The sequence below is a fragment of the Pseudophryne corroboree genome, chromosome 3 (assembly GCF_028390025.1).
Source record: "Pseudophryne corroboree isolate aPseCor3 chromosome 3, aPseCor3.hap2, whole genome shotgun sequence".
NCBI classification, from domain to species: domain Eukaryota; kingdom Metazoa; phylum Chordata; class Amphibia; order Anura; family Myobatrachidae; genus Pseudophryne; species Pseudophryne corroboree.
Window position 1 is genome coordinate 628,050,003 of NC_086446.1, and position 17,790 is coordinate 628,067,792.

A 17,790-nucleotide genomic window follows, 5' to 3' on the forward strand; every position below is an offset into this window, starting at 1 on the left:
TTTGTTAGCAATTGGGCAAAACCATGTGCACTGCAGGGGAGGCAGATATAACATGTGCAGAGAGAGTTAGATTTGGGTGCGGTGTATTCAATCTGCAATCTAATTTGCAGTGTAAAAATAAAGCAGCCAGTATTTACCCTGCACAGAAATAAAATAAACCACCCATATCTAACTCTTTCTGCAAATGTTATATCTGCCTCCCCTGCAGTGCACATGGTTTTGCCCAATTGCTATCAAAAATCCTGCTGCGATCAACTTGGAATTACCCCCATGGGCCTTAAATTGGGCTCCATTAAAGTACAGATTTCGTCCTTATCGATTTTCTTTCAGAAGGAATTTGCTTCTCTCCCAGAAGTCTAGACTTTTGTAAAGGGAGTGCTGCACATGCAGCCTCCTTTTGTGCCTCCTGTGGCACCATGGGACCTTAACGTGGTGTTACAGTTCCTGAAATCTCACTGGCTTGAGCCCCTTCAAACAGTGGAATTAAAGTTTCTCACTTGGCACTTCTCTCTGCAAGGCGGGTGTCTGAATTGGCGGCTTTGTCTCACAAAAGCCCCTATCTGATTTTTCATGTGGATAGAGCGGAGTTGAGGACTCGTCCTCAATTTTAGCCTAAGGTGGTTTCTTCGTTTCATATGAACCAACCTATTGTGGTGCCGGTGGCTACGAGTGACTTGGAGGATTCCAGGTCCCTGGATGTAGTCAGGGCCTTAAAAATGTATGTAGCCAGGATGGCTCGGGTTAGGAAAACAGAGGCTATGTTTATCCTGTATGCAGCCAACAAGGTTGGCGCTCCTGCTTCTAAGCAGACTATTGCTCGCTGGATATGTAACACGATTCAGCAGGCTCATTCTACGGCTGGATTGCCGTTACCACATTTGGTAAAGGCCCACTCCACTAGGAAGGTGGGCTCTTCTTGGGCGGCTGCCCGAGGCGTCTCGGCATTACAGCTTTGCCGAGCGGCGACTTGATTGGGTTCAAACACTTTTGCAAAATTTTACAAGTTTGATACCCTGGCTGATGAGGACCTCATGTTTGCTTAATTGGTGCTGCAGAGTCATCCGCACTCTACCGCCCGGTCTGGAGCTTTGGTATAATCCCCATGGTCCTTACGGAGTCCCCAGCATCCTCTAGGACGTAAGAGAAAATAAGATTTTAAACCTACCGGTAAATCTTTTTCTCCTAGTCCGTAGAGGATGCTGGGCGCCCGTCCCAGTGCGGACATATTTCTGCAAAACTTGTATATAGTTATTGCTTACATAAGGGTTATGTTACAGTTTTGATCAGTCTCGGACTGATGCTGGTTTGTTTCATACTGTTAACTGGTTAGTATATTCCATGTTACACGGTGTGGATGGTGTGGGCTGGTATGAATCTTGCCCTTAGATCAACAAAATCCTTTCCTCGTACTGTCCGTCTCCTCTGGGCACAGTTTCTCTAACTGAGGTCTGGAGGAGGGGCATAGAGGGAGGAGCCAGTGCACACCCATTCTAAAGTTCTTTATAGTGCCCATGTCTCCTGCGGAGCCAGTCTATACCCCATGGTTCTTACAGAGTCCCCAGCATCCTCTACGGACTAGGAGAAAAAGATTTACCGGAAGGTTTAAAATCTTATTTTTTTAAGGGAGGTTTTGCCAAAACGCGTCCGAATCCAACACACGGCAGCGGAACCGAATCCAAAACCAAAACACAAAACCCGAAAAATTTCCGGTACACATCACTAATATATATATGGCTTGATAAAAGCGCTGAACGGCGCTGAAACGTTGCCCAAAATAGCCGACTGGTGTCTTTATTTAATAGCCCTGGAGTGCCGCCAGTGGAGGAGCATATTTCGTGCAGCCGTGCAGGCTGTCGTGTGGAAGGCACCGGGCGCAGTAATTCCACATATATCAGCGGAGTGCCGGAGTTGGAGATAGATATATATATATATATATATATATATATAGTGACTATAAATCACAAGTAAAAATACACAGCAAGTATTACTTGTGATACAAATCCTGTATCATACAGAAAAACCTGATACACTTAGCCCCCTCAGGTATAGCAATATAGGAATATCCCACTGAGTGAAATACCCTTTAATAAGGCAGCCAAGCAGCAGCTACATGCACACACACGTATATGGGGCCTAATTCTGAGTTGATCGCAGCAGCAATTTTGTTAGCAGTTGGGCAAAACCATGGCCCTCATTCCGAGTCGTTCGCTCTGTATTTTTCTTCGCATCGCAGCGTTTTTCTGCTTAGTACGCATGCGCAATGTTCGCACTGCGACTGCGCCAAGTAATTTTGCTATGAAGATAGTATTTTTACTCACGGCTTTTTCTTCGCTCCGGCGATCCTAGTGTGATTGACAGGAAATGGGTGTTACTGGGCGGAAACACGGCGTTTTATGGGCGTGTGGATAAAAACGCTACCGTTTCCGGAAAAAACGCGGGAGTGGCTGGAGAAACGGAGGAGTGTCTGGGCGAACGCTGGGTGTGTTTGTGACGTCAAACCAGGAACGACAAGCACTGAACTGATCGCAGATGCCGAGTAAGGTTGAAGCTACTCAGAAACTGCTAAGTAGTTTGTAATCGCAATATTGCGAATACATCGTTCGCAATTTTAAGAAGCTAAGATTCACTCCCAGTAGGCGGCGGCTTAGCGTATGTAACTCTGCTAAAATCGCCTTGCAAGCGAACAACTCGGAATGAGGGCCCATGTGCACTGCAGGAGGGGCAGATATAACATGTGCAGAGAGAGTTAGATTTGGTTGGGGTGTATTCAAACTGAAATCTAAATTGCAGTGTAAAAATAAACAGCCAGTATTTACCCTGCACAGAAACAAAATAACCCATCCAAATCTAACTCTCTCTGCAAATGTTATATCTGCCCCCCCTGCAGTGCACATGGTTTTGCCCAATTGCTAACAAACTTGGTGCTGCGATCACCTCAGAATTACCCACAGAGTCACAAGCGTACCATGCAGAAATTATGCACCATAAAACTGCACTGGACTAGCAATACAAAGTAATACTCAGTATGGCTATATGTGTCAACAGTAGATATAACAAAGCACAGTAGATACTGGATGTATATCACAGGGAGTTTGTACCACACAGCCCTGACTGTATGCACTCTTTCTTAACTAACACTGTCCCAGTGACAGGTACAATACTTAAGTGTCCTGTATGAGGCACAGCACTGGCAATCAGGCGGCTCTACAGAGGAGGATTTGCTCCAGCATTTCCAGGAACAGCTCAGTTCTGTCTGTGATGGCTGCTGACCAGGATTGAAAGAGAGAAATGCAGCTCCAGGGCAGGAACATTTGCAGAAATGGCACCCTGGGGCCGGGGGAGGGGCTACAGGTCAGGCTACTCCCCCTGCTGGCATCCCCACCGGGCGCTGCGGCATTACAAAACGGGGTCATTTTAACACAAAAAACCCCCAGACCTGTGCCCTATAATCGTCCCTGGTGGCTAGTGGAGCGGCTGCCCGATAACAGTGTCCACGCCAGCGCGCGCGGCCCGCCTCCCACGGCCGCGCTGGATCGCGGTAAAGTGCGGCCAAGGAGCCCTTACCTCCCCCTTCCTGCGGCCCCATGATCCGGGAGGACGGCGGCGTGTGTGTGACTGAAGTGTAGGAAGGAACCGGAGCCTCCGCTGCAGTGACCCGGCAACCAGGGCACAGGAGTATACAGCGCCGCTGGGGGTGATGGAGCTGCAGGCAGAAAAGTCTAATAGACTTTGCCTGCTGCAGCCCTTGAAGTCTTTGTTAGCTTAAATTGACAGAAAAGAATATTTTTCTATCAATAGGCTTCCTCAGGCAGGCCCCTGTTAAGTGACTACTTACTGCATGGCACCAACTTACAAACTGAGCTCCTGTGCATGGAGGCGGGGTTATAGAGGAGGCGGCGCTGTGCATCTTGGGAACAGTCAAAATCTTTGAGCCTGTTGGTGCCTCGGATCAAGATCCTACTCTACACCCCGATGTTAATCCTTGTGGAGCCTAGTGTACCCCGCAGCAGAAACACAGACATTTATTGTACAATACAATACAATAAACTCGGCCGGTGCAATCATACAGACATATACAATTTACACAATTTATCACAAGGATATACTCCTGAGAATCACAATAAGCTATGGTTGTTACTTATATAGCGAAACATGGATTCTATGCAATTAGCAACAATAATGCCACAAGCTCAATAGCTTTATATTCGGACGAGACAACTCAACGGGTGCCAACGTTAATGTAGTCCCGCTTACATATAAGAGTTTTCTGAAGCTGTTCAAATGCTTAGAGTAGCGCTTTTTCAATACGAACTTATATGACCAGTTCTCTATCTTCAATCAGCAGCGCTACATAATATTTTGTTTTTATTTTGCTTCTCACACCTTAACAGTTCTCAACTACTACTCTCCACCTTACAGCTAGATCATTCCCTCAAACACTCCCTTCTACCAACTACTGCCACCTGCTACCAGACTATGCAATGCTCTCGCTCACTCTATAAGACACTCACCCAGCATTCAAATGCACTCTCAAAATGTACCTCTTCACCCAAACATACCATTCTTCCTTACCACTTCCTGCCTCTACAATACCCAACCCTGCTCCCCTCTCCTTTTATTTGTTCACCCATAGCCCCCTAGAATTCAGGGCTATCTTAACGTATAGGCACATTGGGCAGCTGCCCAGGTCCCCACAATTCTAGGGGCTCTCGAGCAGGAACAGGCTGAGCCGGAGCTCAATGATATATGTATAAGTTTATTGTTGAGGGGATTGAGTGATCCCTATTGTGTAGCTGCAGCTGCTTGTAAGGTAAACAATTAATTAAAGCAGAGTCCATCGGGATTGAGCGGCCAGCGCCCAGTTTTCTGTCATCTAGGTGGCAGAATATATATATATATAACCAAGGTGTGAGAAGCGTTTGAATTTGATTCTTTGTGGCACAGGGAAATATTGGAGCTATTGACAGAGGAGCAGCAGCGAGAAAGAAAAATTGGGAAGGCAGCAGAGTCAAGGTTAGGTTGAAGAGGGACGAGGATGGAGAAAGGATAAGCCAATGATGAACAGATTACTGTAATCAAGGCAAGAGGACTAGTGGCTTCCAGGGAAAGAAAGGCCCTGATCCTAGAAATATTGCAGAGCTGGAAATGACATAACTGCGAGAGGGACTGACCATGAGTAAAGAAAGAGGGCGTAGCTCAGGATGACACCTAGACAGAGGAAAATCTATGTATTGTCAGTGGGGAAGACATAGCTTTGGCAGGGAGATAAATGATACCTTCAGTCTGAGAGGGGTTGAGGTTTAGGAAGTGGTGGGACATCCAAAAGTTTATGGCCAACAGGCAGCAAGTGACATGTGAGAGGTCAGGGGAAGTGAGATAAATTTATCTGCCATTGGCGCACAGGACTGCTAAAATGTCAGACAGACCCCTTTGCTAGAGTGGGCATGTGGCCAATCGTGGTGGGAGTATCCACAGCCAGTGTCGGACTGGGGCATGTAGGGCCCACCGGGGGAATGCAGTGGTAGGGGCCCAATGTTTAGGGGTGTGGCTAGTCTGCAGAGGGGGTGTGGTCTGCCACCTCTTTGGTTTGCCTAACCATTAGAGAGTGTAACATCTGGACCCCTTCATAAATATATACAGTAAATTCATCTGTTGCCTGCATGATAATGTATTAGATTAATAACAGATTAATAACAGCAATGTACTGTAGAAAATATACCATAGTCCAGTATAAGGTAACATATGTATAATGCATCATTCAAGTACATAGTCTGGAACCTGATCCTTAGAGCAGGAGGTGGGGCCCCAGAGGTGGGGCCCACCGGTGGATTCCCCTGTACCCCTGTGGGCCAGTCCAAGCCTGTCCACAGCCTGCTTGGCATGTTGGTCATTGCTAAAGCCTTTAGGACAAGACCATGTAATCTGTACCTACTCCACCCCACCCACAGCACCTCTGTTGGTGCACAGATGATATTGGAAGCCAGAGGAACTGATGAGCTCACGGTGGTAAGACATATAGGTGGTCATTCCGAGTTGTTCGCTCGCTAGCTGCTTTTAGCAGCATTGCAAATGCTAGGCCGCCGCCCTCTGGGAGTGTATCTTAGCTTAGCAGAATAGCGAACGAAAGGTTAGCAGAACTGCTACTAAATAATTCCCTGCATTTTCTGAGTAGCTCCAGACCTACTCCTAGACTGCTATCAGCTTAGTCCGTTTAGTTCCTGGTTTGACGTCACAAACACGCCCTGCGTTCGGCCAGCCACTCCCGCGTTTCTCCAGCCACTCCTGCGTTTGTACCTGGCACGCCTGCATTTTTTAGCACACTCCCTGAAAACGTCCAGTTTCCGCCCAGAAACACCCACTTCCTGTCAATCACACTACGATCACTCGAGCGTTGAAAAAACGTCGCTAGAGCTTGTGTAAATCTCCAAAGTTTTGTGTTAAATTACTTAGCGCATGCGCACTGCGTACCATGTGCATGCGCATTTTTGCCGTTTTTTCACTTGATCGCTGCACTGCGAAAATCGGCAGCGAGCGAACAACTCAGAATGACCCCCATTAAGAGAGACTTGTGGGATGCTGACAGGAAGAGAGAAAGAAGTAGAAGTGGAGGCAGGTATGTAAGAAGAGATCTTCAGATTAGAGATTGCTATTGAAAATAAGAGCCCCATTTAATAATGAGTGATATGCCTGTTATTATTTGGAAAAAGCTGCAGCTGCTACATTGTAGCACTTTGGATACAGATTCAGAGGCTGTTGCAAACAAATATACAAGTGTCTTATATAAAATTAATCTGTGCGCTCTCGTGGTGCATCCTAGCCGCATCACGTAGTGACTGAGACGCCACTGCAGCAGTGATGTATTAGAACACTTCTGTAACTGTCATTTTTCAAACTGACAGACGCTGATTGGTTGGAGCGCCATTAAGGAAAAGTAACAAGTGATAACGAGCTGATCGCTCGTTATTAAATGGGGCCCTAAGACTTTTAGCTTGTTTTTGGACAGGGTAAAGCAAGGTCACATACAGTACTGTATAATGATCTCAAAATGGAAAAGTCAGTGGTGGCTGAGAAGCCAGGAGAGTGGCTGGCATAGGAGGCAGTACATCATGAGTGACAGACAGGGCTGTGGCATAGGCTAGAGTCGCTGGAAACAGCTGAGTGAAGTTCAGTACTCACTTAACATGTGTTTCTGTAGATTAAAGTGCAATCCATAAAATCCAAGAGCAGGTCAGAAATTCAGGACAAATGCAATACAGGGTTTATGCAAACAAAGAATGTGAATTGCGCTCCCCAATTAAGGTATTTATCACCCGGGTAATGTTCGTCAGACTTTCCACGAAGTATTGATGTAATTCCTGTTTCACATTCAGGTATTCTCTCTCTTGTCCGGTCAAGATACCTCAAATGCAATTTAGACAAAAACGCCTTTCATAGCGTAAAACAATCTTTTTCTTTTATTCTAAAACTTTAAAATTTCATAAAATAACAATCAACAAATTATCCACCACCATACGGAGTGACTGCGTACCAGAATGGGCCTATACAAGGCATGTGTTTCGCATGGAAGGGTTAGTCCCGGGTATAGCTCCTCCACGGTCCAGATGTTCTGCCCTTCAAGGTTCCACACTGTATCAGTCCTTCCTTTTGTCCACCAGGTGGAAAGTCTGACGAACATTACCCGGGTGATAAATACCTTAATTGGGGAGCGCAATTCACATTCTTTGTTTGCATATATGTTGTTTGGGTCTGTGGTGACCTGGTGAATAGCTGCACCCCTCATATCTTAGCGCAGTAAATATACTTTTTGTTTGATATTGCAATACAGGGTTTGTCTGTTTAGAGATATCCGTGCACGTCAACAGTAGCATACAGTAACTGAAGTGATGCACTGTGATAAACTGGCAGGACCTAACTTTTAAACTGAATTTGGTGCAAATTTACAGCAAAAAAAAAGTGTAAATCTTTGCATGAATAAATTGAACATTTTGTATGTCTTTGTCTACCCAAATTAGTGTTTTTTTGCTTGGTTCTATTTTACTTTTTTTTTTTTTTTTACCTCTTTTATTAAAAAACAAAAACAAAAAAAACACTTATTTTGTTAAAAAATAAAAGTTGCTTCTTGGCCAGAAATACAGAAGAAACTTTATTCATGTTTCTCCTGCTCCTCCGCTAAAATAGAACAAGATAGCAGCAGTGTTCATGATAAATTAACAGCATACAATCATTGGCTTTTAAATTAACATAACAAAATACGGTACATGCAGCTACAATTAGAAAGAACAGATGCATAAAGAGTGAATTGTACTGATAGTAAGTTCATCTTTAGGATCTAAAATGCATGATGCAATGCTATTAAAATTTGAAGAGTAATAAATAAACCCATTCCTCCAGAGATATAGGCTGTTGCTTTTGCAGCTGCGATCCCGTACACAGCTGATGTGCGAATATACGCTATTGCTGTAGCCGCCTGGAAATGCATTGAGTGGCTTCGCAGATCCAAACCTCTGTATACAAATACGCAGCAGTGGTCACAGGCCCTCATTCCGAGTTGATCGCTTGCTAGCTACTTTTAGCAGCTGTGCATACGCATAGTCGCCACCCACGGGGTAGTGTATTTTCGCTTTGCAAGTGTGCGAACGCCTGTGCAGCCGAGCGGGTACAAACACATTTTGTGCAGAACAAGACCGGCCCTGTAGTTACTTATTCTGTGCGATGATTGCAGCGACGAAGGTCCCGGCATTGACGTCAGATACCCGCCCTGCAAACGCCTGAACAGGCCTGCGTTTTTCCAAACACTTCCAGAAAACGGTCAGTTTACACCCATAAACTCCCACTTCCTGTCAATCTCCTTGTGATCGGCTGTGCGAATGGAATCGTCGCTAGAAGCAGTGCAAAACAACGATGCTCTTTGTACCCGTACGCCACGCGTGCACCCAATAGTTTTGCAGTTTTTTTAAATGATCGATACGCAGCGAACATCGGCAGCTAGCGATCAACTCAGAATGACCCCCACAGATCCTTTGAAAGTTGACTCCCATAGAATTGAGACGCTGGCGCGATGTTTGTGATTGCAGTTGTAGGCTGAGACACATCCAGAAAACTGTTGTGGCACGTCTGCAGTTTTGCCGCAACTCCCCTTTACCTCCTCCAAGTGGTCCCTGACTGTCATTCACTTTGCAAATAAATCCTCACTGCGAGCGCTATGGCTAAAGGTACCTTGGCACATGTGCAGTGCGACCGTGACACATGCTAAATTGTCCGATAATCGCTGAACTCCATACATGTTGACATTGAGTACATCTCTGAGACAGGCCCATTGTTTTATACATTCCACAGTACTTAACAGTAATGGTAACTTGCAGAATGACATACGTAAGGATATATTTCTCTGACGTCCTAGTGGATGCTGGGGACTCCGTAAGGACCATGGGGAATAGCGGCTCCGCAGGAGACTGGGCACAAAAGTAAAGCTTTAGAACTACCTGGTGTGCACTGGCTCCTCCCCCTATGACCCTCCTCCAAGCCTCAGTTAGATTTTTGTGCCCGAACGAGAAGGGTGCACACTAGGTGGCTCTCCTGAGCTGCTTAGTGAAAAGTTTAGTTTTAGGTTTTTTATGTTCAGTGAGACCTGCTGGCAACAGGCTCACTGCATCGAGGGACTAAGGGGAGAAGAAGCGAACTCACCTGCGTGCAGAGTGGATTGGGCTTCTTAGGCTACTGGACATTAGCTCCAGAGGGACCGATCACAGGCCCAGCCATGGATAGGTCCCAGAGCCGCGCCACCGGCCCCCTTACAGAGCCAGAAGACAGAAGAGGTCCGGAAAATCGGCGGCAGAAGACGTCCTGTCTTCAACAAGGTAGCGCACAGCACTGCAGCTGTGCGCCATTGCTCTCAGCACACTTCACACTCCGGTCACTGAGGGTGCAGGGCGCTGGGGGGGTCGCCCTGAGACGCAATAAAAACACCTTGGATGGCAAAAAATGCATCACATATAGCTCCTGGGCTATATGGATGAATTTAACCCCTGCCAGAATACACAGAAAAACGGAAGATAAGGCCGCCGAGAAGGGGGCGGAGCCTATCTCCTCAGCACACTGGCGCCATTTTCCCTCACAGCTCCGTTGGAGGGAAGCTCCCTGGCTCTCCCCTGCAGTCACTACACTACAGAAAGGGTTAAAAAAGAGAGGGGGGCACTAATTACGCGCAGTATTAAAAATACAGCAGCTATAAGGGGAAAAACACTTATATAAGGTTATCCCTGTATATATATAGCGCTCTGGTGTGTGCTGGCAAACTCTCCCTCTGTCTCCCCAAAGGGCTAGTGGGGTCCTGTCCTCTATCAGAGCATTCCGTGTGTGTGTGCTGTGTGTCGGTACGTTTGTGTCGACATGTATGAGGAGAAAAATGATGTGGAGACGGAGCAGATTGCCTGTAATAGTGATGTCACCCCCTAGGTGGATGAACTGTTGGAAGGAATTACGTGACAGTGTCAGCTCTGTATAAAAGACAGTGGTTGACATGAGACAGCCGGCTACTCAGCTTGTGCCTGTCCAGACGTCTTATAGGCCGTCAGGGGCTCTAAAGCGCCCGTTACCTCAGATGGCAGATATAGACGCCGACACGGATACTGACTCCAGTGTCGACGGTGAAGAGACAAATGTGACTTCCAGTAGGGCCACACGTTACATGATTGAGGCAATGAAAAATGATTTACACTTTTCTGATAATACGAGTACCACCAAAAAGGGGTATTATGTTCGGTGAGGAAAAACTACCTGTAGTTTTCCTGAATCTGAGAAATTAAATGAGGTGTGTGATGATGCGTGGGTTTCCCCCGATAACAACTGATAATTTCTAAAATGTTATTGGCATTATATCCTTTCCCGCCAGAGGTTAGGGTGCGTTGGGAAACACCCCCTAGGGTGGATAAAGCGCTCACACGCTTGTAAGAACAAGGGCTCTACCCTCTCCTGAGATGGCCGCCCTTAAGGATCCTGCTGATAGAAAGCAGGAGGGTATCCTAAAATGTATTTACACACATACTGGTGTTATACTGCGACCAGCAATCGCCTCAGCCTTGATGTGCAGTGCTGGGTTGGCGTGGTCGGATTCCCTGACTGAAAATATTGATACCCTAGATAGGGACAGTATATTATTGCCTATAGAGCATTTAAAAGATGCATTTCTATATATGCGTGATGCACAGCGGAATATTTGCCGACTGGCATCAAGTCTAAGTGCGTTGTCCATTTCTGCCAGTAGAGGGTTATGGACACGACAGTGGTCAGGTGATGCGGATTCCAAACGGCATTTGGAAGAAGGGGAGGAGTTATTTGGGGTCGGTCTTTCAGACCTGGTGGCCACGGCAACAGCTGGGAAATCCACGTTTGTACCCCAGGTCGCCTCTCAACATAAGAAGACGCCGTATTATCAGGCGCAGTCCTTTCGTGGGCAAGCGGGCAAAAGGTTCCTCATTTCTGCCCCGTGACAGAGGGAGAGGAAAAAGGCTGCAGAAATCAGCCAGTTCCCAGGAACAGAAGCCCTCTCCCGCCTCTGCCAAGCCCTCAGTATGACGCTGGGGCTTTACAAGCAGAATCAGGCACGGTGGGGGCCCGTATCAATGAATTTCAGAGCGCAGTGGGCTCACTCGCAATTAGACCCCTGGATCCTTCAGGTGATATCTCAGGGGTACAAATTGGAATTCGAGACGTCTCCCCCTCGCCGTTTCCTAAAGTCGGCTTTACCGAGGTCTCCCTCTGACAGGGAGGCAGTTTTGGAAGCCATTCACAAGCTGTATTCCCAGCAGGTGATAATCAAGGTACCCCTCCTGCAACAGGGAACGGGGTATTATTCCACACTGTTGTGGTACCGAAGCCGGACGGCTCGGTGAGACCGATTCTAAATCTAAAATCTTGAACACTTACATACGGAGGTTCAAATTCAAGATTGAGTCACTCAGAGCAATGATTGCGAACCTGGAAGAAGGGGACTACATGATGTCTCGGGACATCAAGGATGCTTACCTTCATGTCCCAATTTACCCTTCTCACCAAGGGTACCTCAGATTTGTGGTACAGAACTGTCACTATCAGTTTCAGACGCTGCCGTATGGATGGTCCACGGCACCCCGGGTCTTTACCAAGGTAATGGCCGAAATGATGATACTCTTTCGAAGGAAGGGAATTTTAGTTATCCCTTACTTGGACGATTCCCTGATAAGGGTAAGATCCAGGGAACAGTTGGAGGTCGGTGTAGCACTATCTCCGGTAGTGTTGCGGCAGCACGATTGGATTCTCAATATTCCAAAATCGCAGCTGATTCCGACGACTCGTCTTCTGTTCCTAGGGATGATCCTGGACACAGTCCAGAAAAAGGTGTTTCTCCCGGAGGAGAAAGTCAGGGAGTTATCCGAGCTAGTCGGGAACCTCCTATAACCGAGCCAAGTCTCAGTACATCAATGAAAGGGTTCTGGGGAAAATGGTGGCTTCCTACGAAGCAATCCCATTCGGCAGATTCCACGCAAGAACTTTCCAGTGGGACCTGCTGGACAAATGGTCCGGGTCGCATCTTCAGATGCATCAGCGGATAACCCTGTCACCAAGCACAAGGGTGTCTCTCCTGTGGTGGTTGCAGAGTGCTCATCTTCTAGAGGGCCGCAGATTCGACATTCAGGACTGGGTCCTGGTGACCACGGATGCCAGCCTGCGAGGCTGGGGAGCAGTCACACAGGGAAGGAATTTCCAGAGCTTATGGTCAAGCCTGGAGACATCACTTCACATAAATATCCTGAAGCTAAGGGCCATTTACAATGCTCTAAGCTCAGCAAGACCTCTGCTTCAAGGTCACCCGGAGTTGATCCATTCGGACAACATCACGGCAGTCACCCACGTAAACAGACAGGGTGACACAAGAAGCAGGAGGGCAAGGCAGAAGCTGCAAGGATTCTTCGCTGGGTGGAAAATCATGTGATAGCACTGTCAGCAGTATTCATTCCGGGAGTGGACAACTGGGAAGCAGACTTCCTCAGCAGACACGACCCCCACCCGGGAGAGTGGGGACTTCACCCAGAAGTCTACCACATGTTTATAAAACTCGACAAGTATTGCGCCAGGTCAAGGGACCCTCAGGCAATAGCGGTAGACGCTCTGGTAACACAGTGGGTGTACCAGTCAGTGTATGTGTTCCCTCCTCTGCCTCTCATACCCAAGGTACTGAGAATTATAAGATGGAGAGGAGTAAGCACTATATTCGTGACTCCGGATTGGCCAAGAAGGACTTGGTAACCGGAACTTCAAGAGATGCTCACGGAGGATCCGTGGCCTCTACCTCTAAGAAGGGACCTGCTCCAGCAAGGACCCTGTCTGTTCCAAGACTTACCGCGGCTGCGTTTGACGGCATGGCAGTTGAACGCCGGATCCTGAAGGAGAAAGGCATTCCGGATGAAGTCATTCCTATCCTGATCAAAGCCAGGAAAGATATAACCGCAAAACATTATCACCGCATTTGGCGAAAATATGTTGCGTGGTGCGAGGCCAGTAAGGCCCCGACGGAGGAATTTTCAACTAGGTCGATTCCTACATTTCCTGCAAACAGGAGTGTCTATGGGCCTGAAATGGGGGTCCATTAAGGTTCAAATTTCGGCCCTGTCAATTTTCTTCCAAAAAGAACTAGCTTCAGTCCCTGAAGTTCAGACGTTTGTGAAAGGGGTACTGTATATACAGCCTCCTTTTGTGCCTCCAGTGGCACCTTGGGATCTAAATGTAGTTTTTGGGTTCCAAAAGTCACATTGGTTTGAACCACTTAAATATGTGGAGTTAAAATATCTCACATGGAAAGTGGTCATGCTGTTGGCCCTGGCCTGGGCCAGGTGCGTGTCAGAATTGGCGGCTTTATCCTGTAAAAGCCCTCATCTGATTTTCCATTCGGACAGGGCGGAATTGAGGACTTGTCCTCAGTTTCTCCCTAAGGTGGTTTTCAGCGTTTCACCTGAATCAACCTATTGTGGTGCCTGCGGCTACTAGGGACTTGGAGGACTCCAAGTTGCTAGACGTTGTCAGGGCCCTGGAAATATAGGTTTCCAGGACGGCTGGAGTCAGAAAATCTGACTCGTTGTTTATTCTGTATGCACCCAACAAGCTGGGTGCTCCTGCTTCTAAGCAGACTATTGCTCGTTGGATTTGTAGTACAATTCAGCTTGCACATTCTGTGGCAGGCCTGCCACAGCCAAAATCTGTAAAAGCCCATTCCACAAGGAAAGTGGGCTCATCTTGGGCGGCTGCCCGAGGGGTCTCGGCTTTACAACTTTGCCGAGCAGCTACTTGGTCAGGAGCAAATACGGTTGTAAAATTCTACAAATTTGATACCCTGGCTGAGGAGGACCTGGAGTTCTCTCATTTGGTGCTGCAGAGTCATCCGCACTCTCCCGCCCGTTTGGGAGCTTTGGTATAATCCCCATGGTCCTTACGGAGTCCCCAGCATCCACTAGGACGTCAGAGAAAATAAGAATTTACTTACCGATAATTCTATTTCTCGTAGTCCGTAGTGGATGCTGGGCGCCCATCCCAAGTGCGGATTGTCTGCAATACTGGTACATAGTTATTGTTACCAAAAAATCGGGTTATTGCTGTAGTGAGCCATCTTTTCTAGAGGCTCCTCTGTTATCATGCTGTTAACTGGGTTTAGATCACAAGTTATATTATATGGTGTGATTGGTGTGGCTGGTATGAGTCTTACCCGGGATTCAAAATCCTTCCTTATTGTGTACGCTCGTCCGGGCACAGTATCCTAACTGAGGCTTGGAGGAGGGTCATAGGGGGAGGAGCCAGTGCACACCAGGTAGTTCTAAAGCTTTACTTTTGTGCCCAGTCTCCTGCGGAGCCGCTATTCCCCATGGTCCTTACGGAGTCCCCAGCATCCACTACGGACTACGAGAAATAGAATTATCGGTAAGTAAATTCTTATTTTATAGTCTTTTGAGTAGCATTAGGTTTAAAACAGCCAATTGCTATTCAAAACCTCAGAGTGCGTGGTCTCATGAAGCAGTAAAAAATGCATTTGAACAAAAAAAAAATCTATGTATTCATGATACCAGTAATCACACTGGGCCTAATTCAGGTCTGGCCGCTACTCTGGAAATCACGCAGTGTACTGATGTTCAGTACATTGCACATGCGCTGTATGGGTCCTGCATCCTTGCTCGCAAAACGCTGCAAACGTCAGGTACAGTAATGGACAGTCTGCAGCTATTTGTGGGCGGCATGGGCTCTGTATCCCAAAATGTGTCACCTACGTTTTGTGCGAGTGTTGCGGCCAGGGTGTCCGTCTTCTGAAGGAGAGTTCCTTGCATCAGCGACGGAGCTGCCATTGGTCTTCATAACCTGAAGGCTACTCAGTGGTGTCGCAAAGTGATCCGATGCTGACACGACACATTTCTTAGGCACTGTCGGAGGATTGCAACACTTTTAGTTACTGGACAAGAAATCAAGACTGTCAGGATCAGGCGTTATAGAAGCCTTTATTGTATATAAATAGTTCAAAACAGAAGCAAATGCTATCCAAATATCAAAGAGCAGCAGTACATCACACTTGTTTGCAGTAGGCATCTATTGTACTAGGCGCCTCCTGCAGAATTACTGTATGTAAGCATCTTTGGAAGCAGCAGCTATGCTTACTACAACCACACCTGAATCAGGTCAACTATGTTCAGTTTTCTTCTGTATATGTAATGAAAAGATATTTTGGAAAAAAATTCAGAACAAATTCATTATGTAGTTTTTGACCATCTCAATATGATTAAAGCATACCTGTTTAGGAGACGTCTATATTATGGTAGCCTGAAAAAAGTACAGATGTGCCCCACTCATTGATGCTGCAATGCGCTTGCACATGTGCACGCAATGTAGAAGCGACTACACACACCTGGGTGCAAATAGTCGCACCTGCGATCACACAATGTATTTCCTTTGGATCACGGGTGCGACTATTCACACATAACCATGTACAGGCACGCTAGTCACGGCAATCAAGTCACACCCATGAATAGTCACCAGTGAGCATATCTGTATACTTGTCAGGGCAGTCCCGGAGCAACCAGTGCAGCTACTAAGGGTACAGTGCTGAGCGGATGGCACAATTGCTGTTCTGGTTGCCCACCTTGTAGGGGGCTGGGAGAGACATTCTAGAACTTAGAATTCATAGAATGTGCCCAGCTGGGTTACATATGTTTTACCGGCGGACGGGATGCAGGCTGTCAATATACCAACAGCGGCATCCTGCCCTTCAGAATGCCGGCAGCGGGGCAAATGCTAAAAGTCCCCTTGTGGGCTCGGTTGCTCGCTTCGCTCGCCACAGGATCTATTCCCACCCTATGGGTGACGTGGATTGCCTCGAGTGGGAATAGCCCTGGTGTGCCGGGATCTGTCGACATTGTCAGTTGTCGGGATTTCAGCATTGGTATCCTGCACACCGGGATTCCGACAGCCGACATTTTAACTGCAACCGGCCCAGCTTGCTGCTCCCAGCATCCTCTTCTGTGATGGCATGATGCCACATGTGCAGGGATTTGATAATGCACTACATGACCTACTCTTAAATTCTAAAGATATTAGAACTCACTCACCCACCCGCACATCACATAGTTGACCTGGTTGCCCACAGAAACTTAGCAGATATGGGCTGCTGTCAAATTGCTTTTATACAAGGAACCTATTCAGTGGAACTTCTATTATGTTAACACTTTACAGATGGTGATATATCATTCTTTATAGTGCACATTTTCGTAATGAACAGAATAATGGCAGCAGCACTCATCATTTATGTAGACATTGCCAAGTGGCAAGTGTGGCCCTGCCCTCCGCGGGTCAGTGTCACAATTCTAGGCAGCATACTGTACAGTGAGGTGATTTGCTATGAATTGCGTCAAGTTCCTACCTACTGGGGTAGTGTGCAAATTCATATAGCAGCCTACTTACCAAAAAATTCAGAGAGAATAGACAAATATGATTTATCTTACGTCCTAGAGGATGCTGGGGTCCACATTAGTACCATGGGGTATATATGAGTCTACTAGGAGCCACTGGCACTTTAAGGGTTTAACAGTGTGGGCTGGCTCCTTCCTCTATGCCCCTCCTACCAGACTCAGTTTAGAGAATGTGCCTGGAGGAGCCGGTCACAGTTAGGGGAGCTCCATAGGAGTTTTTCTAGTTTTATTTTTTTTCATTAGAGTTTAGGCACAGAGAGGCTGCTGGCAACAGCCTCCCTGCTTCGTGGGACTTAGGGGGGAGTAGTGTCCAACCCTGAGATGTTAATGGCCAGTATCTCCGCTGACAGGACACTGAGCTCCTGAGGGTGATGATCGTTAGCCGCCGAGGCGACCGCTCACTCCTGCAGCATGCCGCCACCCCCTAACAGAGCTAGAAAATTCCAGTGGCGAGTGAGTTACCGGCGCCCCTGACAAGCGGGGAGCTGGTGTGAATGGTGGCAGCAGGGTAGGAGTGCAGTATTAACTGCGCTCTGGAGAGCTCAGCGGTACACAGTGTGGCGCGGTGAGGTGGCGCCCTGAGCCAGCGCAGATACCCTACACTGGTCACTCAAGGCTATCAAGGACCTCAGTGATGCTGTTAGCAAAATCCTCAGGCCAGTATAATCTTTTGAAAGTGCGGGAAGAGGCGCCATTTCCAGGGGGCGGAGCTTCTCAGAGCGGACCCAGCAGCGCATAGCGCCATTTTCTCCCTGCAGAGACACCGGAGACGCTGACAGGGAGTGCTGTCCCTCCACACGACTCCAGCTAT

General features: G+C 47.4%; 1 protein-coding gene across 3 annotated transcripts in view; it reads left to right on the top strand.

The window, feature by feature from the left end:
• The window catches only part of RNLS (renalase, FAD dependent amine oxidase), a 627,109-nt gene that overhangs the window by 570,971 nt on the left and 38,348 nt on the right, over positions 1-17,790 (top strand). The gene's annotated exons all lie outside the window — the stretch shown is intronic.